Source organism: Perca fluviatilis, chromosome 10, assembly GCF_010015445.1.
Source record: "Perca fluviatilis chromosome 10, GENO_Pfluv_1.0, whole genome shotgun sequence".
Classification (NCBI taxonomy): domain Eukaryota; kingdom Metazoa; phylum Chordata; class Actinopteri; order Perciformes; family Percidae; genus Perca; species Perca fluviatilis.
This window is the reverse complement of record NC_053121.1, coordinates 32,594,088-32,616,184: the sequence shown is the minus strand read 5'-3', so window position 1 is coordinate 32,616,184 and position 22,097 is coordinate 32,594,088. Positions and strand designations below refer to the sequence as shown.

Here is a 22,097-nt window from a genome sequence, read left to right as displayed (position 1 = left end):
CTGTAATGTTTAAAAAGATATTGTGACGTGGGAGCAGGGAATGTGGACCCAAACGCAGAGAGAGGCAGGCAGGCAGGAGATGGATGTAACTCAGGGTTTTAATGTAACAAAAGGCGGCAGCACAAAGACTGGAACACACACGAAATCAAAAACTGACGGGCTAAACACAGGCAGGAGCAAACTGACACACGCAGGAACAAACACAAGTCAAGGGGACGGACACAAGACGATCTAACAAGAGACAAAGGGAACACAGAGGCTAAATACATGAGGGGATGAGTAAATCAGGAACAGGTGAGAACAACAGGTGAAACACATCAGGGCGGGGCAGGACAATCAACAAAGGAGGGAAAACACAGGAAGTAAATTGGACAAGACAAGACAGAAAACCAGGACTATCACAATAAAACAGGAAACTGAAATACACAATCCAAACAGGGAACAGGGATATACACCACAAAAAACACAGTCCACAGGATACATAAAACAGGATAAATCTATAAGGCAGGGGACAGAAAACACTACAAACTGGCAACAGAAACAAAATGCAATGCAAAACGCTGAAACCAGATACAGATATTTAGTTAAACATGGAGGTCAGACCTATCTGACGCTTCTGCGTTGCTTATTTTCTGTACAATGTGACTTTGCTGGCATCTTTGATAAACCACATCTGGTGTTACGATCAGCAACATCTCACCACCGGTCCGACTGACTGCTGGTTTGGGTGGTGGTGGTGTAGTCTGCAGCCCAACAGGTAAATTATGTTAGTGAAAGTGTTAAGATATGAAAGCATCAAACATGCATTTTAGATGAATGGGATGAGAGCTATCCAGTTGTTCCTCGTCCCCGTAGACTGTACGGGACACAGGGGTTTTCTACACAGAACTTATTGTAAACAAAGATTGTGATAGTGTCTATAGGCTCATTTGAAGTAGTGTTATGCAGGTCAGCTGTACAATGTAAATAACCATGAAGACTTATTAAATTGAAAAAAGTAATTTGCCAAAATAGGGTATCAAGCTTAACTTGTCTTTAAAAATCTAGCCAGTCTAGCTAAGCTATTTAGATACAATAAGCTAGTAATTTGCTATATCAATTTATTTAAAAGTAAGATAAAGCTCAGTTTTACATTTCTAAATGATTACGCCACAGTTTTGGCCAACAGGGTGCCAACCATATCGAGACATCAGCAGCTTCGGCTGTGACCTAATAACGACATAAAACCCTGGGTCTGGGTTCATCGAGGTGAGAAGCTATTGCCAAATAAGGGAAAATAGCAGCTATTGGAAGCTGTGGGTGGAAGCAGGTGGAATATTAATTTCATTTTGATAAGTCTCTGGAACACATTAGGATCATTGAGGGTAAAGAAATAGAGCAAGTCCTCCATTTCACAGACTTTGTAATTCATACATTAATAACAGCCATCGTTGCTGGGGCCAAGTAGCCAAAATAGCTTATTATTCAGTGATTCAAAGAAGGCTGGGAAATGATTGCCCTGTCTGCGTTGCAGTCAACTTGCCATGATGAACATCACACAGATGAAAGAGGAGGGAGCTGTTTTTGTCCAAAAAATGAACAGGTGGAAACATTAACTGCAGTTGGCAGGTTGTGCTAACAAGCTGGAGGGCGTTTGCAAGCTTTCTGGGATGTGTGTGCCTGCACTGTGGCTAATTAATCACAGAGTACTGACACAGTTAAAATGAGGCAAATGACTGTGCTTCTCCAGGAACAACACAGAAAGAAATGGGTGTGTGCTCTGTAATTGATTCCTCATTTTCACAGACTTCAAAAAGCAACCGAGAGTTTTAATCAGATTACAGCTCTGGATGATTCCAACGTTATCAGCCAAATAAAGAAATGTTAAATGTACTCCTGGAGGAGCTCAGATTCTCCTCTCCTCCTTAACAATGCTGAGAATATAATGACCTTATGCTAATAATGCCTATAGAACAACAACAGATAATACAGGACCCTTAGGGTTTTTAGAAATGCTGTTTTGGGTTAGATGTTCTTTCATGTCTTCGGGTTTGTTTTACATTCATTCAAAAGTAAGCAAACTTTTGGAAAGTTGAATACTGTCGATGAGATAAAAATGTTGAGCAAAAACTCAAAGAGAGGATGGTCTTATAGCACTTATTGAATTCCCACTTTTTGTACTCAGTTTACATAGTTCTAAATATCAGCCATGGCAAACATCTGATATCAATTCAAACTATTTAGTTAACAGGGATTTAAGGCTAAACAAAAGCTGTTGGGCAGACGAAGGGATTGGACGTCAGAGTTAGTCTTGGATGTATGAAGTATATGTCATGACTAAGCACTTTTATTTAGATAGTATGGATTTTGTAAAAGTGAACAGATATTGCATGACAATGTTGGAGATAAAGCTTGTTTGCCACAGTTACAGTGTTTATGGGATCTTTAATATCCAACCAGTCTGTTTATAGTGACTGGGATTGGATTACCTCGCAGAGTTTTCACAAAGCAACCCCTCAGCTGATGCTGGACTACAATCAGTGTCCAGTTATACAGTCTTTATTTTTTGGAAGGTCCCTCTGGGGGCCTGGCCTAGATGAATCTACATTATCATCCTTATTAAAAACTTTTTTTTTTTTTTTTTTTTTTTTTGCATTATAGTTGAGAAACTTTCCGGCTTCAAGGGCATGATTAATGATTAAATAGGAAAACTTCTCGTCTTTTGAAGCTCTTAGAGACATCAAAGCCATTCAGCTTATTGTTAAACTTAGCTGTGCTTTAGGATATGAACTAACACTTAACTGCATTAAAGACAGTTTCATTGAGTGTGGGGAGTGAAGAAAACTGGCAAGTGAACCGTAAGCTGTCAAGAATGGATTTCATTTAAGTATATTTACACCATGTATGTATATATTCAGTTGGGTTTTAATGGAGTGCAGTATTGAAATGAACATATAAATGTTTACAGTCACATATACAGATTTTCCATAGGAGACGGTTAATGTTTAAACTCATCTTAACCTAAAATACTGTTCTAAAATACATACTGTACATACAGCATAACGTGCCTTATAAAACATAAAATGTTTAAGGGTGAGGCTATTTGCACCTTTGGTACAATTAGCAGTGTATGCTATTCGTACCCTGGTGCAATTAGAAGAGCTATTCGTACCCTGGTGCAATTAGAAGAGCTATTCGTACCCTGGTGCAATTAGAAGAGCTATTCGTACCCTGGTGCAATTAGAAGAGCTATTCGTACCCTGGTGCAATTAGAAGAGCTATTCGTACCCTGGTGCAATTAGAAATGAATGCTATTCGTACCCCACCGTTGCACACAGCAATGTGTTCTATTAATACCCCGTCTGGTACAAATATCAATGTATGCTGTTTGCACCCCTGTGCATTTACAGTACCTTGGCATATATTTACACACAGTTATCCATACTACTCATGTATTACACCTTTTTGGAATATTATCGCCCTGACATTCTCACCCTAACCGTCATCAATCCATCTCCTCTTGCCGAAACCTAAGCAAACCAAAAAATAGCAGAAATTCAATTGTTAAAAACTTTAGAGACAAAACTCTCCTAATACGGCAGTTTCTGCGGTCATGGAAGATGAACGTCCGCCATGATTTTGGTGCACGCGAGCAACGTGTTTTTGTTGTTACGTCACAGGATGTCAATAGCTCAGCTGTGTGGCCAAGGCTATTCGTACCGGGGGTGCAAATAGACACTCCGAATGTTTAAACTACAAAAAATAAAAATAAATCAAATAAAAGAAGAGGGTGCAATGTTACATTTACAGCAGGTTTGAAATTAATGCGCCAAAAACTCATCATCTGAATTTCACTGTATTCTTGTGTAAACGTGACTGGGTGCAGAGTATTCGTAGACAAATCCTAACAATAAATCCATCAAAATGAGTGCCTATGGTTCATCACAGTAACAGTGTGATTTTTCATCTCACAATGGATAACAGAGTGTGTGAGGATTCATATTCTAGACAATCCCCGTTACTACCATCTGTTAAACAATAATACCTTACTGTTAATTCATGTTTCTCGGTGATGTTCCTCAAAACAAAAACACAGGAATTTCAACGATAACGTAAAAATATTAGAGGTTTCTGTTATTCTGTCAAATCATGTTTTTCCTGGCAAATGTGGTATAGCGGATGTAAATACTACGATTGCCATGAGACTGCTGCTATACAGAAGAAGCCAATCACAGACACAAATCAGAGTATTCATTAAAGCTGCTTGTGTGATCAGTTTACTAAAAAAAATGTCACTTTGAGCTGCCGCTGCTCTTAGCAGTGTATTTAGATTTTAAACTCAGTGTTTAGGCCTGCATGTTACTGAAATGTACCCTGAGAGTTGTTGTTAAAGTGCTCATATGCTTTTGGGCTTTTTCCCTTTCCTTTATCATGTTATATATCTTTTTTGTGCATGTAATCAGTTTACACAGTGGAAAAAGCCCCAAATCCCCCCCAAAGTGACTTACCATCTCCAACAGAAAACACTGTTCACAAACTGCTCCAAACAGCTCTACTGTAGTTCAGCTGTGAATCAAATAAACTTATTATAAATAATGTTATGTCATTTTTTACTCTTACACTGAATGTTTGCTGCTTCAATCCAGAGGAGTACTGAAAAGTATTTTCCACGACTGAAAAAGGAACGTGTTGAGGATGAGGACCAGCCTGAACCGGAGGTATCAGACTGGAACAGAGCTGAACAGTCCGACCAGTGGAATTAGTTATGTTATTAATTTGTTTACAATATTTTCAGGCTTCAACCAGTGCTGCTCAAGCAGAAAGACAGGGGTCAGGGAGAGAAAGAGATAGATTTGTTCATTGAAGAAAGAGAAGAAGTTTTTGATACTTAAGTATTTTTTTTTTACGGTTTATAAAAAATTTAACAAATTCTTAATACATACAAACGTTATGATCTGAGCAAAAACAAGCTGTTAAAACAAATTATAGCATAGCTAATAATTAGTAAACAATTATCGTGTAGTAGTTGCAGTTCACAGTAAAATAACTAGTAACTTAAGTTTAATTAACTATCAATTTACCATTTATTTATTTATTTTATTTTATTATAAAGTGTTAAATATTATAAAAGTAGTTGTGTGCACATCCCACCTTCTGGCAGGTGAAGGACAAATGAAAGTACTTAAAATGAAAAAGATGTAATGTCCGCAACACTGCTTAAACTCCCATATTTAATGCAAATGCAACGTTGCAGTTTAAGCAGTGTTGCGGACATTACATTTTTTTCATATTATAAAGTGTTACCACTGGTTTCAGTAATACAATAGCCGCGTATCTGAATTAGCATTGTTTTGATCGGTATGAATGACCCCATGTTCACCGTTGGCCTTTGGCGATGAAGACACTGCAAACGTTCTGAACTCTTGGACCCCTTAACATTCATCGCCCGTATTCTTGTTTAGTCTTATGCGCAGACAGTTGGTCTTCTCCCAAACCCATGATAACTAACAACAGACTCCATTAAGTGTTTCTCTTGTTTTCACATGGTGCCCACAAGCGTCCACACTCACACTGGAATGTGTTTTTAATCCAAAAGAAAGAGTCAAACAAAGGTCCCTGTCTGATAAAACTGACAATCATAATAACAGGTTTGATGACCTAAAAAAGGTTAGAGACTTACAGTTCAGTGGTTCAGATCCTCAACTGGGCAAGGAAACATTATGGGATACATCTGACCTCCCTTAAAAACCCATCATCCAGGTAGAGGTGGCAACTTTAATTAAAAAGGAGAGTCAGTATGTATCTCACCCCACGTGTTTGTCGTAGGTTTGAACAACCACCAAGCTCAGAGCAATCTAAATAGCACAGTTTGAGTCGTCTCTCAAACTATTTAAGTGATTGAGATCTGAATGTGTAGAATTCCACAGAAAAAAAAAAAAAGCATAAAATTACCATCAAACTTCTTTTAAAATAAAAAAATAAAAAAAATAAAAACGCAGGATAATCCAAGTTTCATGAATCCAAGCCAATCCACTTTGACTACATACTGCCATGAGGGTGAATAGATAATTAAATAATTGTAATTTGGTGTGAACAATTTCCTTTAGCGACTCAGATAAATCCATCAACCTGCTAATTGGCCACGAGCAGTAACCTGATAATCAGACTCAATTACCACTTGTTTCACCTCATTCATCCGGTCTGACGACATGTTCGTGTGACCCGATTGGATTTGGAAAAGGGAGTTATTTTGTTCAGTAGCAAGTGATGTGAAACCAAAGCTGGGGTGACAATTGCTAGGAGCAGTTTAAATGTTTTTTTTACAACCAATTTAAGATGTGTTATTTCTGAGACAATAGCCTAGAGCTGCATCGACATTATTGCCATTTTCCGGTCATGCTCTTTAACGGATGTAGCTCGGTGGCCCCCGTCTTCAAACTCAAACCAACTTGTGGAAATAACCGTCAAAAGGGCAAAACATCAGATATATTTGAGATAAATCAGAGAGGTGTTATTGGCGATTTTGAGGTCTACAACCCAACAATTGTGTTTGGTAGTCCTGCATGAACTTTGCTTTTCTGTTGCCATGAAAATAAATAGATAATTCTATACTGTAATGTTCATTTTGTGGTTCCCTTATCATTTAGACTTTTACATGGACCAATCAAACCGTCTACCAGCAGAACTGGTAGTTGGGCTGGGCTCCTACAAGTTGTAAATATGTGAGCCTCTATGAGGGAGAAGCTCGTCTGTATTAAAAAGAAGCATCAAGAGTCTCTTTTGGTCGAAAAAAGGTTAAATTCAATAAAGCAATGTGCAGTATAAGCCGGACGTGCATGGTTGAGTTTAGAGGTTGACATCATCATCAACAAACAAACAGCCACTCCTTTTTTTTTTTTTTCTCTTCCTTTTACGCGCACAAACACAGACGGTCCTTCAGCCCCTTTAATCCATACAATACCACTTTTGGGTCAAAACATCACCCTCGTTTCCCCAGGGCCAGATCTAATAAAAGCCCAGCTTGAGATCACTTCCACATCTAACATAAAATGTGGCTGCAGCGCAGTTACGATCATATCTTCCCCTCTTTTCCACTATTTTTTTGCCATCATGAACCAATCTAAACCAAGCTGGGGAATGTTCCCTGGAATGACAATTAAACGAACAAAGACGAACCTGTGCAATGAACCAAAACAAATGGGAAGAGCAGGCCGTTGCCAAAATCTATAACTGTGCAGCAGCATTTTATGCACAGTAAAATGTTTTTGTTTAACATACGCAGCCTGAAATGATATATATGCTGTTGTTTCCGGAGTACCACAGATGAACACAGTGCACCTGTATCTCTCCCCACAGGTCACTCAGCGATGTGACAACCATGGTCTTGTTTTGTCTCTAATATCCCCAAGTCCTTAATTAAATAATCCAAAAGGGATTAGCATGGAGGTCTTTGAAGTCCCGTGCTCTTTGCCTCGGGGGGGAAATATCGAGACACCGTGCTTCTTTTGATCAGTGCAATCAAAATCAACTTTGGAGTGCTCGCTGTGTCGGATTCAGTCCAGGAACAGAAGCTTCCGCATGGCCTCATCTCCGCTGGGAAGGCCCAGGGATTCCCTCATTTGCCACAGATTGTGTTAGGAGTTCATAATTACAAACTGTTCAGCTGTTGTTTCATGTGTATGAGGTAATATGATCTTTTATCACCAAATTTGAGGTAAATTCATTTAATTTCAGGTTCATTTAACTGAATCACTCTTGCTCTAAATTGGATGTGAAACTCAATAGCCTTCCTTTGACATTTTCAACAACAACATCTTACTTCCCAATCTCCTGGGGTGCACCGGGATGGGTACTTGTCCGGACATCTGAGCTAATTAGCGCTTTCTTCCAGGGTTGTGGGGGGGGGAGGTTCGGATTCTCAATCTATTGCTCAATTCACAAATTCCACCTCTGGGGATGTCGTGTGTGAGAACCAGCATTTCAAACTTGTTTTGAGGAGGGTTCAAAGTTATTGTGAGAAGACGGCGCTTTGTGTCGCCTTTAATCGCGCTGGAGAGGCTGAAAGGAGTGAAAAGCGTCACCATGACGAGCTCAGTCATCTGTGAAAATAAGTGCCTGTGTGTCCTCACTATAATGTAGTCGAATGTTATGATGCAGTAAGGTGTTTACATAGTCTGGGATGATGGTCTGATTTCTTTAATTTGTACACGTTTTATTCCTTTTTCTTTTTTTTTTAGCTTGTCTTTTTTATCTTATCTGTTTTCTTTTCAAATTAGCCTGCTGATAATCTTTCATAATCAAAAATAAAATGTGTAAATCTACGTGAAAAATGTCCATAACCGTGATGTCTTCAAAGGTCTTGTTTTGTCCGACCAACAGAACACAGCTATTTTACACTAAACGTGTGGCTGTTTTTTGCTCGATTAAAACAATGTACTGATCATCAAAATAGTTGCTGAGGAATTTTCCTTCTAATCCACTTTCAGCTCTAATCTTTATATAGAAAAAGAGATGTGGGCTAGTTTGACAGCGGGTGATTTTAAGGTGTTAATGTGCCATCTTATTGGATATTACACAAAAGGATATTCGGATTAACGCCTTTGTCTGAGGCGGTGTCAGACTCTTTCCACTCGTCTAATTTGAGTCGTTGTGAAAATAGCGAGAATTCAGAACAGATTTGGACAGTCGAGTGTAACACTTTTTTTCCGTTTCAGTTTTATGATTTTCAGTTTTTGGCACAAAATGAAACGAAGAAATGACGTGCAGAACTCGGGCATAATGAAACGCCGTGGGCCCGATCAACTGTTATACAAGCACAAGCTCAGGTTAAGTAACGCACGACACATCAAAACGAAGACGAGAGTGTTCACACGTGGTGGAGTAACTGCGGTAGCTTTTGATGTCCTGAGCGCCTTACGAGCTGATTAAACACAAGGTTTTATAAAGCCTGTGAAATACTGGAGATGGCTCTCCGCAAACCGAGCAGCATGTGGTGGAACAGTAATTAAGTCCTTAGTTGAATGTCCATCCTCTGTGCAAGCTGTTGTGAGGCAAATTTATGTCTCAAATTAGATCCACGGTTTATTACAGCCTGAGTGGTATGGAGCTAATTTGGCATGGCGAGTAAGAAGTCTACCAAGATCTTCTCGACAAGTGTATTTGTCCATATGGACCTGTTTATGGGTGAAATGTGTTCCTTACATAGCGCAGCACTCAAGGAGTTATGAATTAGCCTGTGACATGCAAACAGGTGCACACGGCCTGAAATATCCACTGGCTAAGCTAATGTTTGCTCTGACTGAGTCACAGCAGGCATAATGATTATCATTCCATCTCCAGTCCAAGATTCCTCAAACTATATTAGCAACATTACCAGTGGGAATGTCACGCTCTGTGTTGACGTCCAATTAGCTCGTTTGAATAGCATCAAGATGTGTTGATCTCAGATGCTGAGAGGGGGGGGGGAAGCAGATGAGGCACTGGGCTCAAAAGGTGTCCTGAAATCTAAACTTTCAGATTTTGCCTAATCTTCAATTTTGTTCCTTCTCAGTGTGAAAAATCACTATCACTTAAATGCGGCAGTGTCACTCAAATGGTCCCTTTGCGTGACGTCCTGTTGTGTTCTTTAACCCCCACCCCCCCAATCAGGGTTCATATGCATTTTAACCAATACTTTTTGGCAAATTTCCATGACTACGTGTTCCTGAAAATGTCAGTCGACATTATACAATAAGAATACAAATCTGTGTTACAGTTTACCCTCAGAGGTTGGACTATAAAATGAATGACAATTTCTGTGGTTCATATTGGAATTCATAATATCGCTCCACGAATAGAATGTTGAGGTTAAGACGACCTGAAAATACATTTATTAATGACATATTATTATGCTATTCCATAATTCCATGACTTTTCCAAAACTTTCTGGGTCTTTTTATGTTTCCAAAACCTTTCCAGGCCTGGAATTTGCATTTTTCAAATTCCATAATTTCCATTTCCAGTGTAGCACAACAACAATTACAATAACACAACAATCGGAGTTTTTTTTTTTGTCAGAACGTTTTTATGATCTCAACATTTCCAACCGCACTTGAAGGCAGCTTGATTTCAGAAAGAAAGACTGTAAAGAGACAGAGGAACTGTGCTTTGTGCTGGAGCTTATTGCAGGAAACACTCTTCCGTTTGGTTTGTGACCCTCATAGTTTTTTCTTTTCTTGTGGCAGCGATAAAGGCAGGGATATTTCCTGGCTAATGTACATGACTCTTACACCGCTTCAAAACGGTCTGAAGTCTGATCGCCGCTTACATGATTGACGTCAGGTTGCATTTCACCAAACCTTGAATCCGTCTCAACTTTTCGCTGCAGGCCGCAGAGGGTTTTTGTTTTTTTTCAGCATCCCTCTGAGGCCCCCCACCACCACAGCCTAAACCCACTACCCCCACTCAAATGAATAGGATAACTGCATTTTCGCCAGGGTACCTGAAACCTGTCTGAACGTGGCCTTGACATAGAAACATTTCCTTTTATAAATAAGGAAATATCTGATTAACTGTTGTTACTTCGGTCACTCGTTGACACTAAAATGCTTTGGAAAACATTTCAGTCGACACCCTATTTGTTCCTTGGAAAGCAAATTATTTAGATGTTTTAAAGCCTAAAAAGACACAAAAGTGGGTCTTATCTAAATGAAAAAGATAGGCCTGATAGACAGCATTTGCTTTCATGGCCAGTCGGTCTTTCCTGCTCCACCACCGATGCCTTCATAAAGTAGGGACAATGCAACTTAAAAAAAGGTTATTTTACAAAAAGGAATAGTCATGTTTAAGCAGGGTTGGCAATGTTAAACAGCTAGCAAGATTTAAAAGCAGCAGCTCCTCGGCCCTCCGACCCCCACACAGACGTGCACGGCTGCGTCGCTGCTTCAGAGCGGAGCGGAGAAAGGAACGCAATTTCCCTTCAGGTCTCATTCACCGGTTAGCAAACACCTACCATTATCATACCGAATGTTTAAAACAAACGTGACTACTGTTAGCAATGCGACAAAGCGCATTAAGCTCAGGCCCATACACCGGAGGGGTAGAGTACGCAGAGCGGGGCAAGGAGGCTTTTCATTGGTTCTTTCAAAGCGGACCATGAGGCAGTGATTGGTGGGCGTTTTTACAGGATGACAGCAGCTACAGATGACAGATCTTTTTCCCTCCTTTTTCAGAGCCCATAAGTGATTTATTGCTGTCTGGGTGTAAAGACCATTTCAAACAATATATATATATATATATATATATATATATATATATATATATATATATATATATATATATATATATATAAAAAAAAACCTGACCCTGCCTTTAAGTAATGTTGTCACAATGTCCTGCTCTCTCTTAGGGCCTTGGTTACCATTCTCAGGTTCTGACAATAGGCTCGTTCCAGATGAACTGCTCCTCGTCTGTAAAGTGGACGAGAGCAGGCGGCAGCAGCCGGGGGCGTTGACAAAAAGCCACGGTAAAGTCGGACAGTTTCCAGCCAATTCCAGCAGTCTTCAGGCTGAACAGGAAGTCCCAGAAACACTCAATCCTGTTAGGTCCGATTCTGATTTAATAAAATGTTATCAGACCCATACATCAGCTTGTACACAGTCTCCAGTTGTTTTATAAAGACTCTCAAAATGCTCTACATGCGATCTGGTGCTGATGTTAATACACAACACACTGTAGATGATCTGTAATCTGAACAGATTTAGTCTCTCTGACTTCTAAACTGAACTACCAGCCACACAACAGGTGTTCTGTACAGAGTAAGCCTTTAAAATCAGACAAATAGCAGTTAAAATCCCTCCAATTCAAAATAAAAGAAAGTTTATATATAACGTCAATATGCTGAGTCGATTCTGAACCAATCAGCTGTTAGATCAGCTGAGAGCCAGGCGTTTCCCAGCATGCCCTGGGTCCACCTGGGTCTTGCAGTCGGTGAAAAGCAACTGCGCCGCCTGCGTCTCAGAACTGCGGCCGCCTTGATCTCGTGAGGTTATCGTTGCCCACGTGTGCGTGACGTCAGAGCAAGTCGGGATCAAGTCGGACACAAATCCAACCGGCACGCATTGGGCGGCGATTGCCGGTGATCAATTCTGCGCAGACCTGGCTCATCTCGAACGGGCCTATTATCTCAAAGCAGGCTGACATGCCAGCTGAGCTGCTGCTTGGCAGGCTGACCCACTAACCCAGACCCGCCCTTGGCTCAACCCTAAGCTACTGCTGAGATTTACTACAACCAGAAACTAGCCAGAGCTTTCAGTTTAAAGAAGCAAACTCCCTGGTCAGTAGATACATGCCTGTGAGTTATGGCCAAAAGATTAATATCTGAAAAAAAGGGGATTCAATTCCCCCGGGGTCTTTGTATATTTAAAGAGACAACTTTAAATTCAGAAAAGAAAAACCACAAAAGCTTCAGTTGGTGTTTCTGGAAAAGCAGCAGTACACATTCCAAACATAATGTATGGATGCTTGAATATCCATCCTAATGTAAAGGATACTGGGAGCAGAAGAATGCTGCCATGTGTCCTTCTGTTTACTTTTGACCTTATCTGCCACGCCAACATCTCAATTCACTTCTGCACAGCAGGTGAAGCCTCTTTTACTGCATGATACTAGACAGGCTCCCTGGAGATCTAGCCGAGTATCACTTTCTCATCTGAAGTGAGAAAAACTGACTTACGGATTAAGTCTTAATGCACAATAACTTGGTTGTCATACAGCAATTTCACAAAATAGGCTTCTGCAGCAGAGGAATGCAAAAAGCAGCACTTTCCCATTGTGAAACTCTTCTGGCAAGCTACGATAACTTGGTATCACAAACGTGGTATTTAACTTCACGAGGGAGAGGAGTGAATTTTAAAATGCGTGAAATCGAGGAAGTAACTATGATTTATTGCGGCAAAGACTGAAGCGGGGCCCATCGTTGAGGAATGTGAAAAAAATCATTGAGCTCGATGTCAAAACCATGTCCGAGTGTGAAGCCAGAGATTGGGCTGTGAATGATCCGTTATCACTGCCACCAGGTTCACAGAGGGCAGCAGGTTAATGTGGATGATCCAAGCCTTGGACTCTACAACTGTTTAGCTTTTTTTATCTCCCGGTTATCTCTGTCCACACACTTGTTGCCTCTCAGAAACTCTGCGGCTGAACATAAAACGTTGCAAAAGATGTACAGTAATGTGCTACAATGTTTTGTATGTCAGGGCACATAAGTGAGGGTGGGCAGTGTAACGCTTATCAGTTCAATTTTCTAAGCACAAACGGACATTTGGAAAAACAGAAAAATGGGTTCCAATATCCAATTTTTTTGTTTTTTCCCGCCTTGACAAATTAAAAAATTGGATCTTTATTTTTTTATTGGTTTTTTCCAATTTTCTGTTTTTATTCAGAGGATCAGAAATTTAGAAAATTACAAAATTGCGTCTGCGTCCAATTATTCAATACTGTAATGGTATTCTCTCCCTCGTTGCGCCTAGCTACGACCCGCCCCCCCACTAGAAACCATCAGTTGCAAGCACCTCTGACCCCAAAGTCTATCAGTTTTTATTTTTCTGGTCCATATGCAGTTAATGACCTGCATATTCCACAAAGTAGAGGAAGAAAATACCATTGGAGTATTGAATAATTGGAGCTCAGATGCAATTTTCTAAATTTCTGATCCTCTGAATAAAAACAGAAAATTGGAAAAACAGTTTAAAGATCCAATTTTTTAATTTGTCAAGGTGGAAAAAAATGAAAAATAGGATATTTGAACCCTTTTTCTGTTTTTCCAAATTTCCATTTGTGCTTAGAAAATTGAACTGATAAGCGTTACACTGACCAATGACCTGCATATTCCGCAAAGTAGAGGAAGAGAATACCATTGCAGTATTGAATAATGGAGATGCTCAGATGCAATTTTGTAATTTTCTCAATTTCTGATCCTCTGAATAAAAAACAGAAAATTGGAAAAACAGGTTAAAGATACAATTTTTTAATTTGTCAAGGTGGAAAAAATTAAAAATTGGATACCTTAACCCATTTTTCTGTTTTTCCAAATGTCCGTTTGTGCTTAGAAAAAAGCCTTACACACTGACCGAGGGTGAACCTCTATCTGTTTCTCAAACTGATGACTAAACATATTTGAACAGATCTTAGGAGTCAAAATGTTTTCGCTAGATTCCCTCTTGCCCTCCCTCCCTTCTGGCCTCCTGCCTGCTCTTCTCACTAAGGTTACCCTTGACATTTCGGGGGAGGTTGTGAAGTTTTTCATGGACTCCAGGGAAGGCGCCACACAGCATAAGACAGGGAGGGCTTCTCCAAGGTGAGGGATGTGATGCGTTTTCCAGAAGTTATGGACTTTAAACTGTAAAACAGAAATGCTGACATGCATAAGGAAGGAGCCTCAGCAAAGTAAATAAAGAAACCTGTAGACTAACTTTGGGAGTTTCTTCGGTTATCTGCAGCTCTGCAGTGACATTGCATCTGTACGGTCTTTGATCTTTACTGTGTTGCATTTTGGATTTCCTTACTTACAGTCTAATCTTTGCAGTGACCCAGTTTTCCCTCAGAGATCATTAAAGTTTTGTGGAGACTGAACTTATCTGCAGATCTGGATGAAATAATGCTGCAGATTTCTTTTAGTGTCTTTTCAAACCGGCACTCTTCCAACTGCTTTGGGGCTGTTGATTCTTTTACGGACATTCGCTGCGTTTCTAATACTGAAATAACATTAATAATGTTTGTATCCAGTTGTAGTACGTTTACAAATTTTGAAGTCTTGCAAAGGGATCATTTTCATTTTTAAAAAGAGGATTTCTTTTTTTCCAGGAGCATTTTCAACAACTTCTAAAGATCTGGTGTGCCGAGGATTTCTTCAGCTGTTGGAGAGTAAACAGCTAAGGGTGTCACGATTTCGATTATAAATCGGAATCAAGTCAAAATCTTCATTATCGAATAAAAAAATGGAATCGTCGATACTGCCACACCCCCACGTCACGTCACGTCGGCTTGTCAAGCGGAAAAAAAACCACACGCGTTGAAGTGCTGCGAGTCAGTCATTCTCCTGTAACTTAGCTAGAGCCAGTCAAAAGATAGCATGGCAACTGCAGATGCTGAAGACCCATTGACAGAACCTGAGCCCCCTCCTCTTTCACTGAAGTGTGTGAAAGTGTGGAAGTATTTGGGATTTCCAGTGAGTAATGTTGACAACGTTTGCGTTGTCGACAAAAAAGACAGTTTGCAAGCTCTGCTATGTGCGTGTACCATATTCTGTGTGTTTACCATTGCACGTTAGCCTAGCAGCTAGCGGATATTCCTTTTGCTTATAGCTTCATCCCAACAAAACCGCACGGTTGAATTTTAGCCTAAATGAATGTTTTGTAGCCTAAACAGAGCAGCTTATATTGGTTATATTAGAGAGCGCAACAAGTTAGCGGACTGCCCGAATCGCCCTATTTGCTAGCGTTCTGCTGGTTCAATGGTGTTTTAAGCCTTCAAGGCAGCGCTGCGACCGTCGACTTCAACCATAACCATTGCCTAATCTAGGGCCCTATGAAATCCGTTGCATTTGTTTTCAAATTCAGTTTTATTTTTTTTCAATTCTTTTTTATTTTAGTTTTTGGCGTTTCAGATTTTTCGGATTTGCTTGTTTTCTTTTCACTTCTAAGCAGTATTGACCTTTAAAAACTCAGTGACACAAACTCACAATTCAGCTTTTTTATTTAAACTTAATATATTCAGCAAAGCACATTCAAAATGACCTAAATAAAAGCTAATTGGGTGCTCACCTATAACAATGTTAAGATGCTGCGGGATCGGAAAATTTTTTTGCGTTTGTGCTGGTCAAAGACCCGCGGCAGGTGGGTCTGCCTGCTGGCGTTTTCTGGAAGCGCGCCTCCCTGCTTGCAATGTTTAACAAGAAACGGACGTATCCTCTTCATTTTCTCAAGCGGTATGTCAGCTTCAGCACACATTGCAAAAAAATCTTCCTCAAACTCACGCCTTGCATCTATTGTTTTTTGTCGTTGCCTCAATGGTAACCTGGAGGGATTTGCCCGCTGTAGATTTAGCTTTGTTCTTGAGATGAACTTTTGATTTCAAACTGTCGTTACACGTGTCTTTGCGGGTCCAGTCAACAGTATGTTGAGAAAACTTCCAAAACAGTCGTTGTCCAGACTCATAGTAGTCGTTGGGGTATTTAGCAGTTAATTCAGAGTTTCTTGAAAATTGAGAAGTAAAAAAAAAAAAAAAAAAACGTTTAATATGTCAACAAAATATATGCAAATTCCGTGCGATTCCACCCTATGGGGCCCTACTAATCCCTAGGGGGTAAGCCTCTCCCCAGAACGTGTAGCTCCTATGGCGCCATTTTGATGCTACCAAGCCATCACCTCCCGTTAGCATTGCATTGACTGCCATTCATTTGACAGAGAATAACTTTCCATCTGAAGCGTTTAAAGACTATTTGTCCATTGTTTAGTTCTAAAGAAACACGACACTGTATAAAAGGCTCCATTACCTTGTATCTCACGTTATGGCTCCGTAGCAGACGTTTTTGTAAAAATCGGTGTCATAACCACGCGACTTACTGTCACATAGCAGAGGAATTACCGTACAGTACAGGAATAGCTCGCAGGCAGTTTGGACTTACATTAGCTGTTTAGGTTTAATTAGTAATGTTAACTAGCATTTTAGTTAGCAATAATTAGCCTGTGCCCGTGTTATCTCCTTACATATACCTACACTCTCAGTCTGTGCAAGACTGGGAATGATTGAGATTTCTCTTGGCACAGCTACCAGAAGACTTCACACTTTCAGACAGGTTGCTCACGTCACATCTACGTCTTCAAGCTCAGTTGGAGGCTGCGCACTAACGCTCAGCCATCACCGGAAAACTGCTTCTAATATCCTTCACTGGTCTCCGTCCAGAGCAACGGGATCCGTTGGTCCAGTTTATATACTGTCTATCCCTAATCCTAGTGCGCTGCGAAGTGTCTGCCTTCAGGATTGTCAGTAAACTTTATTTTTCTTTTTAGTTTATTGAAAAATTGTTGTTTCCAATTGACTGAAGATATGTTATTGTTACATTATGTTGTTAATAAAGGTTTTAAATTTGACAATGTAATGTTGTACATTGCAAACAAAGGCCAGATATTATATTACATACAAGACTAGTCTAAAAATCGAGAATCGAAGCGTGACCTTAGAATCGAAAATGTAATCGAATCGAGGATTTGGAGGATCATGACACCCCTAGTAAACGCACAACATTTTTTATTGTTAAGTCCTGTAATAAACCTTAGTGAAACCACAGTTGAGCAAGCAGTTTTATGCAGCATTATGCCAAACTCACACAGCCATCAGACTGGTCGCTGTTGTCCGCAGTCCTCTAAGCAATGCATTTGGACCGAACTTGCTGCTTCTCAAAACTCCCAAATGAAAACTTCGAATGAAGAAATCGAAAGATGAAATCTTTTAAACGAGCAATTATAGTTTAAAAGTATAAAAGTGAGTCCAGATTCAGTACAGCCAACTCACAAGGAAAATATTATGTGAATGTATTATATGTATAGCATTGATGTTTGGCTTCCAGGCTCTAACCTTGTCACGTGTCCCACAAAGAAGCACCATGCTCAGCACAGCAAGGAATGGGGATTGATGACAGTAATGTCCCTACTAGAGGGATGTAGGCTCACAGCCCACAACTAGCTCCTTTTTTTAGTCTGGCATTAGTAGGACATTTCAATATTGTCAACAAAGTCAATACAGCAGCGGATCCGAGCTGCCTGAACTAGGTTGCTTCACTTCATTTATTTCAGGAAAATACATTTTTTTGATTGGCTGCTGATGTCTAACGATGTCTGCTGCCATTCAAAAGTCAATTCTTCAGAGAGGAGGGATCTGATCTACACTGCAGGTTCTCACCACTTTGGCTAGTTGTCCCAGCCAACAACTAAGTAGAGGGCTGTTCTACTCGGGACTGGCTGAGTGAATTGGTCATAAATGTAACAAGAACAGAGTAGAAAATGGGATTTTTACATGAAAATGTTAAATGGTTAGTCTGGATTCCATACAACTATGAAGTTGTGTGGCAAAATAAAAAAAAAAATTAAATAAAAAAAGTAGATATCAGAAAATACACTGCAACCACCAATACCATGGATGTACAGATGACATTTTTCTTTCTGAGTTTTTATTTTAATAGTTCTTTGTTGCCAGTTTGTAAAGCGTACAACGAAGCCCTGCCTAGAGAAGCTTTTATCCCACCAAGAACAATTTCATTTCTTTGGTTTTCAGAGTTTTAATGACTTTTCCATCCTACGCAGAATGAAATTCTGGAGGAAACAATGAATCCCCACAACCTTTTTGAAAGTTTATGGCAGAAATTATAAAGAATTTGGGCACAGACTAAAAGATTTGGCAGGTTCAATCTAAAACTATCACTGTCAGGATTGGCTTTCAAAAGCCATGGGTTAAATAATTACTCAGCCTGGCCTGAATGTACAACTTTCCTGGTACTCTTTTCTAGTTAGTTTCTTTATCACAGTTTGGAAGGTGGAAAAAAAAAAGAGAGAGAGTAAAGTGAGCACATAAAGCCTATTGGCTGGTGGCAGAAAGACCTTGCTGACTGAGTTTTGCCACTATTTCAGCTTCCATTTATAGTGTGGCAGCACTTCCTGCTATTGTGTGCCAGGAAAACCCAGGCCCTCTTGGCTGCTCTCTAATGTCCTGCCTCTCTTATCCAGCCTGAAACTCCACACAGATGTAGAGAAATCACACACATACCAACACACTGAGCTCTCTTGGTGGAGTGCCATCTACCACTAACCAGATTAACATAGCTAACAACGTGTTTTCTCAAGTTGATAAAAACTGATGTTGAATTACTTAAAATCAACCCAGTGGCCAGAAGTCCTTCAACCAGGAGAGGTTCTGGATCCTCAAAGGCACTTAAGACTATAATTTAGAATTGGAAAGTTTTTCAATTGGGAAGAAACTCTTGGCTCTGGATATTACAAACAGGCAGCGCTGTCGAACACACTATGGAGGAAGCATTTCATTGCTGCACCTCATCAATGAGCTGCCCAGAGTGCAGATTACAGATTTAGACTCCAGGCTTCACTCCCTTTCAGATTCATTCACGTCTAACCCATCTGAGCGAATGGCAGCACAGGCTCCTTTTGTCTCGGACGCCAAGGTCCTGGAGTTGGGAAAAACCATCAGGACACTGTAAATCATTTCAGGGGCTGAGTGTCAGCCAAAGCATCCTCAATTACTTGACCACATCTCTGGGGATCACAGTTGTGGTCGACCTAACTGTCCTTGTCTTTTAACTTCTCTCTCATCTCTAAGTGGAAGGTTGATGGGCCCCTTAGCTTGAAAATGTGTTTTTGGAGATGATCTAATTACTTTCTCAGACAGCTGATACAGACTGCAGAGTGATGAGCCACAGCGGCTGAGATGACGATTAACTCCTATTCTAAGAGGCGAGGAAAGTACAGCTTAAAACAACAGTCTATTAAGTCATTAGTTTGCAACAGACAAATAATCTGCAACTATTTTTAGTAGCCTAATTGTAGTCATTATTAAAGCAAAAATGCCAAACATTCGGCCTCCCTGGTAGTAGCTTCACAGTTGTGAGGATTTGTTTCTTGTATGTCACATACGATGTAATTGAGCTTCAGGAAGTTGTGGACAGGTTTCACATTTTGCAATATTTTATTGACCAAACGATTAATTGCTTAAAAAAAAAAGGTGCACTGAGAGTTCCTGCATGGTTTCAGCGTGATGTCATTTTTGTCTCAAATCGTAGGCATCTCTTCCTTGATCCGCTAGCTGCCTGCCCCCTGAATACACCGTGAAAAAGCCCGGTCTCGGGAGACAACACAGGGGTCGTAAACGTCAAACAAAACACTAGGGGCACAGGCTGTGCACCAAAATACAACAAACCACTCCAGCCAATCACAGACAAGATGGTTGGCGGAGGGGGTGGGGGTTAGTGACAGTTAGTCAGTTAGTCATGACAGTTACGGAAACATGGGGGGGTGGGGGGGGGGGGGAGCTTGCTCGGTTTTGTTTTAAATTTACTTGGAACGTCAACAGAAGTGACTATACAGGAACTCATAGTGCACCTTTAAACAACTTGTAAATGAATCGATGATGAAAATATTCAATTGCAGCCAGAGATGATGAAATGAAATGTCGGTCTTCATTCAACAACCTTCGAGCAAGGCACCTAACCATAACTCCAGCTAAAGCTGCAACTAACGATTGTTTTCATCATCCATGAAAGCGCTAATTATCGTCTTGATTAATTTATGACTAGTTTCAATTCAAAATCATCAGAGTCCACCTAAACAAATGCATAAGCCTAAAATGTATCAAGGAATACTTAGTGTTAAGACAGAAAAATTCGCAAAATGTTTTTGTTTAAGAGGTCAAACAAAGCAAAGCTTTCAATTATTCCAGTCAGCCAACTCATGTACAATACAATAATGACAGTACTTGAATAGATATTTACAAAGTTATTTTTTTGCATCTCAAGTATGACAAGCTCAGTAGAGCAGAGATGGGGGAACATTAGAATAAACTTCTCTCTCCAAAACCCACAAAGTGGCACGCCAACCATTATGTAGAATATACTGTGTGGGACGGCAGCACCAACCACAGCATGACCATTCCCCTGGTAGGCATCCCAGACCACAAAGAGTGTACAGTACTATAATGTGAGAGTTAAGCTGCCATGTGGTCAGCCCTCAACAGAACACCTCCAACAATTGCAGTATAATCTTAAGAATATTAAACCTACAAAAGGTCATGGTTTGGAGCAGATAAATATCTTTTATAAAAAATGATGTTTATCATTGATAAACACAGAAGACCATCAGTACATTGATACTATTAAACTAACAATGAGTGCAGCAGCATAACATGCAGAACAGTTAAGATGCAATAATGGCAGTTAAGCAAAGTGACACATAGCCTATGACTCTAATGCTTTACTGAATGTGAATTGTGTGGAGAAAATAGTTAGCTAATGTGTCAATAGCTATGTTGTTCCCCCAAAAGCCAATAATGTAAATTGGCAAATGCTAACATCCCCAAAGCCACAACACTAGTATACAATATTAACCTCTACCAGAGACCTTTTATGCATTTAGCCAGCAGAAATGCTCCAAAACAACGGCAACAACAACTTAATGTTCTTCATAACCAAGTCAGCCCATAACACACAGCAACATTTAAACATGAGTAGCTAGGCCTATTATATTTCACCATCATTAATCAATATGGTAAATGTTTCTCAAAGTAGGTCCCAAGCAACAAGCATGAGGAAATGAGATCAACCACATCAAGACAAAACACAGCACACAGTTAATATATCAACGTTAATAATGCACACAAGTAACGTTAGTTAGTAGCATAAGAGCAAAATAACAGCCAACAAGCCCATTTAATAGGGACTAATTAAGCTTCAGCAGCCTCATTAATACAGCCAGCCAAGCACACCAACACCAACAGTTAGAACAAAGTTCTGCCAACAGCCTGTTGACATTAAATAGCTAACGTTAACTTACCTTACCTTGATGAATTGAAGCAGTAGCATTTCAACCTCAGATTAATTCCTTTAGGAAGAAAACACGTAGCCAGATATGCCAAAACGGCCGCCCCGGAAACTGTCTTTTGGGCGTGTTTGAAGACAACAGGTGATAGCCTACTAGTAACGTTAAAAACAGTAGGCTTGAATTCCTCCACAAAGTGTCCTCAAGCTAACGTTACATGTCCACACTGTTGGCTAGCTATGGAATGCTTCATAGCAGAAGTAGCTGGGCTACCTTAAAGGGATATTTCACCGTTGGAAAGATGAATATATCTTTAAATTGGGTCACTTATGTAGTAGAAATGTGATTTTTTTTTTTTTTTTAGAAATTGGTGGCTTCTAGGCCGAGAAAAGCCAGCAAATGTGTTTTTGGCTCATGTGGATGAAAGACACCAAATCCCAGAATGCACTTGCTTCACTGCTTTAGAGTATACTCCCAAGCCACGCCTACCGTTTACAGACAGACAGACAGTGAGACAGTCAACTCAACTCTTTTTTTTTTTTT

At 40.1% G+C, this 22,097-nt stretch overlaps 1 long non-coding RNA gene across 3 annotated transcripts in view; it reads right to left on the bottom strand.

The window, feature by feature from the left end:
* LOC120567452 overlaps positions 1–21,770 on the bottom strand; it is a 223,865-nt gene extending 202,095 nt beyond the window's left edge. For 2 of the 3 annotated variants that reach the window (XR_005640575.1, XR_005640577.1), the window contains exon 1: positions 21,570–21,770. This is a non-coding gene — a long non-coding RNA (uncharacterized LOC120567452). The remainder of the gene's footprint in view (positions 1–21,569) is intronic. The other variant, XR_005640576.1, reaches the window with a different exon arrangement.
* Between the last annotated feature and the right edge of the window lie 327 nt (positions 21,771–22,097).